The sequence below is a fragment of the Phocoena phocoena genome, chromosome 6 (assembly GCF_963924675.1).
Source record: "Phocoena phocoena chromosome 6, mPhoPho1.1, whole genome shotgun sequence".
NCBI lineage: Eukaryota > Metazoa > Chordata > Mammalia > Artiodactyla > Phocoenidae > Phocoena > Phocoena phocoena.
In genome coordinates, this window is record NC_089224.1 from 39663573 (window position 1) to 39669587 (window position 6015).

Genomic DNA, 6015 nt, shown 5'->3' on the forward strand with positions numbered 1-6015 from the left:
CTAATAGAGACCTATTAATTCAAAATCTGAGGGTGAGACCTGGACAGCAGTTTACTTTTAAATTCTCCAGGTGATCCTAATTTACAGCCAGCGTTAAAAACCACTAGTCTAATCGTTGGCAATCCCTGACCCTGGCCACAATACCTTGATGGTAAATATTGCCAGAACTGAAGCAAGCTATGTTATCTCCAGAAAGAACTCAGAACTTAACACCATCAGGTAAGGCTTTAGACTCTTTGAAGTTGGGATTAGTACTTCTTTAAAAGTTGGACCAGATTTGGTTTCTATGCTGTTAATTTTGATATAAATACAGATATATAAATATATATTAAACTGTATACAATTAAAATTCTTTAGAAAAGATATGCTCACAAAAGCCAATGTTTGCTCGGCCATCATTTATCACCTTGTTTCTCCTTAGTTCCAGTTTTATCCGTTTTGATCTCTCCTTGCACCCTGAGATCCAGCCGTACTCAACTTCCGGCAATCCTCCCAGAGTTTTTCACCTTCTCTTTGCCTATGCTGTTGCTACTGCCGGATCCACTCTCCCCCTCCCTCTCATCTAATTCCTGTCCCTTCTCTTGGACTTAGTATAGATACCATTTGCTCTGCTAAATCTTTCCTGACTCCACATCGAGTTAGGAAGCCTCCCTGTGACTCCCATGACACCTTACATTTTGTCTCTCTAGGCCTTATCACATAGTCTTGCTTATGTATTGCTCTGTATTCCTCTCTGGACTATACGTTTCATGAGAACACGAAGCATACCTGTAAGAGTTACCATTTCATCCCCGTTTTCTACATACTGCCAAGCATGTAGTAGATGCTTAATAAATACCTGTTGAATTTATATGAATACAGATGTTTACTTATGCACACATACAACAAGTAAACTGTGGTATCAATTATCTAGCTCTCGCAAGCGCAGTTCACTTTCACATTAAAATCGTCATGTAATTGGCGTTTTCCTCTGAGGAAACCCTTTCATGCCAGATTTCATGCATTTGAGAACTAATAGATGTCACTTCTCTCCCACTTATCTTGGCCTCCTTGGGCTTTAATTCATTATCTGTAATTGTAAGGCCCTTCCTGTCAGAGAGGTTGGGAGTGAATAGCTTAGGCTGAAAAGAGCTTTAATTTCTCAGTCCCATCCTTGATGATGCATGCCATAGGTTCACATAAAATTAGGTGTCTGCTATTGTGGTTGGTAAAGGACTTCCTGGGCTGTATCACGCCGTCTCTTGACAGATGGTGTTAAAGCCAGTCCTGGAGTATCTTGGGAATTGATGTGCTGAACAGTGAGAACCAGAGGTCCCAGAACTAAGCTCTTTTTGGAAGCCCCCAAATTCCCTACAGTGGATACTGACTCCTATGCATGAGATGTGACCAATGTGCTTTGTGTTGAAGTGGAAATAACTTTGCTCAAATGATAGCCTAATAAACTAGTCATTACTTCTAATTGCTGGCATTAGGACTTTACATTTCCATTCTCCATGATTTTTGTCACTTTCATTATTAAGCAGCTCTCAAACTTTCACCACTTTCCAACTTTGTCAAAGATCAAGTTGCCAAAGGAATAAGCTGGGGCTGTCTTTTTCAGAATTCGTACTTTTATTGCTCAATTCACTACAGAGAACTGCATGCTTCTTTAATGGATTAAAGTTTAAGTCGGGAACACTGGCTGGGCCCAGTTCACCCCTGCTGATGCAAAGCTGCCTAGCATATCAAAGTGATGGGAGCTCAGAGAGCACAGTGCAGGAGACAGCCCTAACTGCATAATGAGAGAGAGGACACACGGAATTTGAGGGAATGCCTGCAGTGTCCAGGGCCATTGTGATTTTGAATATTATATACTTATTGTTAGATACAAGAAATTCCAACACTTTGCTGTGCAAACTTTGTCCCCCAGACTCTCTTGCATAATTTTAGATGGACGGTGTATCCCATTTTTTATTAACTTGGGTTCTGTGAAAAGTATATCTTTCTTCTTGATCAGATCTTTGTTTAACTACATCACCTTGCAAGTTCTTCAAATTCCAGTGATGCTGAGTTATTGGAAAGAAGGATGACATAGAAGAAAAATGGTACCTTGGCATTTGAAAGAGTATAGTTGGAATTCAACTATAACATTAGGCAAGGTTTGAAATCTTACCAAAGCTCCCTTTCAGATTTATTGTGAAGATTAAATGAAATCATTAATGATGTTTGAATGAGATCATTGAGATGTATTCAGCTCCAAGAGGCAGGGGTTTATATCTGTTTTGTGCAGTGCTATGTCTCCAGTGCCTAGAATAGTGACTGGCCCATAGTATTGACTTAATAAATACATTTTGGATAAATGAATATCATATATGCAAAATACCAGCCACAGTACTTGGTGCGTAGGCGTATTCAGTAAATGGAACTTGCTAGGATTGTTTCCAGAATTAATGGGAGACAGGAAAAATCTACTCAGTAGACAAGATTTCAGGATGTAGAATGCTGTCGAGTGACATTTTGAAAGTGGATTAAATTTTCTGCGGGAGACTGAGGATTTGTCACATGTCTTATGAAACTGTCCCAGTAATGTGTCTGAGTATATCCTTTCTCATGGGCACAGTCTTCCCATTGGAGAAAACGAAAGCTACACTGACTGACTGTGCAGAGTCATGACATCAATGGTGTCTGTTTCCATGATACCCTGGACTGTGGCCCACTTAACTGTCAAAGCCAGAACTCTTGCAAAGTAAAGGTTTTCACAGAGTATCATGTGTAGGAAAATAGAACCGTGGAGAAAATCTTGGAGGAAGGGTTTAACTAAAAAACTTTGTTTCATCTTCTTACATTTCTCCTACACTTGTTACTGATATGATAGTATACAAATGTCCAAATTTGGTGATTTGAGTTGAAAGAATAATAAAATGAATATAAAATCACCAAATCTGAACATTTTCCCACATTCACACATGTGCTCTCTCTCTATATATTCATAATATCTATATATATGAAATGTATTCATATATCAATATGTATAAATATACATGTATACAAATAACGTACAGATCTGTAAATAAGTTACAGGCATCGTGGCATATTACCCTAACTATTTAACTGTCTCAGCATCTATGTCTGAATACCTAGAACTCTGTTCTGCATAACCACAATAGCGTTAGTATACCTAAGACATTTAACAGAGATATGATAGTACTATTTGATTTGTGTTCCATAATCAAAATTTCCCAGTTATCATATTAATGTCCTTTGAACTATTCTTATTAGTATGCAACCAGTGATCATACATGGCATTTAGTTGTCGTGCATATTTATTGTCCTTCAACGTTGAACTCACTTTCTAAGAATCTTTCACAATATTACTTGTGAAGAGTCAGGTTGTCTTTGCAGAATATCTCCTAATTGGGATTTGTCTGATTATTTCCTCATGATTAGATATTTAATGGTTTTTATTAAGAATCCAGATAGGTGACTTTATACAAACAATCTGTATTTTATTCATCTTCATTTTTATGTCTTTCCTACCAGCATGTGACCTTCTTACAGAGAGGGCCCATGTCTTATTCGTCTTTGTAACCTCAGAACTCAGCAGTGCCTGCCGCATGTGGGTACCTAATAATTCATCATCGTCCCCCAGCCTGTTCCTTCTTTTCATTTCTAATTTTAGTTGCTGTACTACCATTTACCAACCACCCATACCGGGAAACTAGTTAATGAACTTGACTCACTTTCCTCTCCTTTTCCTCCCATCTCTAAATAATCACAAAGCCCTACCTGTTATACCTGCAGAATATTCCTCCAACCTTTCCTGCATTTCCATTCCTATATTAGGCCTTCAGCATCCTCTCCAGAACCATTAGAGCAACCCACTAACAGTCCTTCTTACTGCTAGTCTCAGCCCCATCAAATCCAGCTTCTAGCCAGTTTTGAGAGTGACCCATTTAAAAAGCAAACCTGACTATATTGTTTTCCTGATTAAAATCCTTCAAAGGCATCAGTGATTTATGGTATGGGGTCCAGGCTCTTTAGCCTGATAAAGAAGCCCTCTATGATCTGATTGCCTCCTACTTCATATCTCATCCTGCCTTGTACCTTTTGTCCCAGTTACCACTGAAACCCTTGAAACAGCATTTCATTTGTTGAGGGCCAGCTACATGTCAGGCACGTTAGTGCTTCCTTTACATACATGATCTCCTCTAATCCTTACGTCAGTTTGTGAGGTAGGTGGAATTATTTGCATTTCAGACATGAGGAAATGATTTGCATTACCCAGCTAATAAGTGGTAGAAGCAGGACTTAAACACGAACCTGAAAGCCTGGCCTTTCCACCCTGCCGAGGTGGTCTCTACTCACCACGCTATTTCTTACCTTCATGCCCACTCCCTGCATGTAACACCTTTCCCCCAGCCGTTTATTCTTGTTGCATTGTAGAGCTCAGAGCTGGTATCTTTTATTACATCTTGTGCTGGATTAGGTACAAGGTAAAATTAGGTATTAGGTAAAATATCCTGGGGGACTTCCCTGGTGGCGCAGTGGTTAAGAATCCTCCTGCCAGTGCAGGGGACACGGGTTCGAGCCCTGGTCTGGGAAGATCCCACATGCCACGGAGCAACTAAACCCGTGCACCACAACTACTGAGCCTGTGCTCTAGAGCCTGTGAGCCACCACTACTGAGCCTGAGCTCTAGAGCCCGCGCCACAACTACTGAAGCCCGCGCACTCAAGGGCCGGTGGACCGCAACTACTGAGCCCACGTGCCGCACCTACTGAAGCCCGCATGTCTAGGGCCCTTGCTCTGCAACAAGAGAAGCCACCGCAACGAGAAGCCCGTGCACCTGCAACGAAGAGCAGCCCCCGCCCGCCGCAACTAGAGAAAGCCCGTGCGCAGCGACAAAGACCCAGTGCAGCCATAAATAAATAAATAAATTTATAAAAATAAATAAAATATCCTGGTATAACTCTAGTGCTGTACCTACATTATAATTTAATGATCACTCTATATATCTGTACGTCTGTCTTTCCCACTCGACGACCAGAGCTGAGACCATATCGTGTCCTTGTTAGATATCCAGAGTAGAGTCAAAGCAACAACTCAGTAAATATTTGCCGGGTCAGTGCGGTGGATGATGACAGACCACAGAGCTCCTGACGCTGCCATGTTACACACGGCTGACTTGTATAAAGACTTTGTATACACTTAGCAAATTTTCAGACACAGATTTGCAGTCGAAAGAGGTAACTAAGTTGTGTGACAGAACTCAAATTCAGTATTGTCTTTTCTTTTAGAGGGCGCATTTATTGTCATGGTTCCCAAATGTACAAAAAGGAAAGATAGAAAATAAGTCCCCAATGCAGTTCTCCCACACCCCCACAACGTTGCCCCCAACACAAACAATTTTGCCCAAAACCACAAACATAAACTGGTTCTGGTATTCTTATAAACAGTGCAGCTAGGAAACAGTTGAGAGAAAGTTTAACAGGATTCAGAATCTATCCATTCTGTCCTCTCAGCCCTGAGAGGTAATAATCCCATATGGGTCCCAGTCCTCCCCAATGGTTTTCCCATCTCTGGTGGAAGAGTCCTTTTTTTTAAATTTAGTTAGTTAGTTAGTTAGTTAGTTTTGGCTGCATCGGGTCTTAGTGGCAGCACGCGGTATCTTCTCTTGTGGCGCGTGGGCCCGTCATCGTAGTGTGAGGGCTTCTCTGTAGTTGTGGCTACACGGGTTTTCACTTCTCTAGTTGTGTGTGGGCTCTAGGGCACGTGGGCTCTGTAGTTGGGGCCCGTGGGTTCCAGAGTGTGTGGCCTCTTTCCGTTTGCCGCACACGGGCTCTAGTTGAGGCACGCGAGCTCAGTAGTTGTGGCGCGTGGACTTGGTTGCTCCGCAGCGTGTGGGACCTTAGTTCCCCGACCAGGGATCGAACCCACGTCCCCTGCATTGGGAGGCGGATTCTTTACCGCTGGACCACCAGGGAAGTCCCTGCAAGAGTCCTTTGACAAAGTGGTATATTTGGCTGCTGCTTTAGG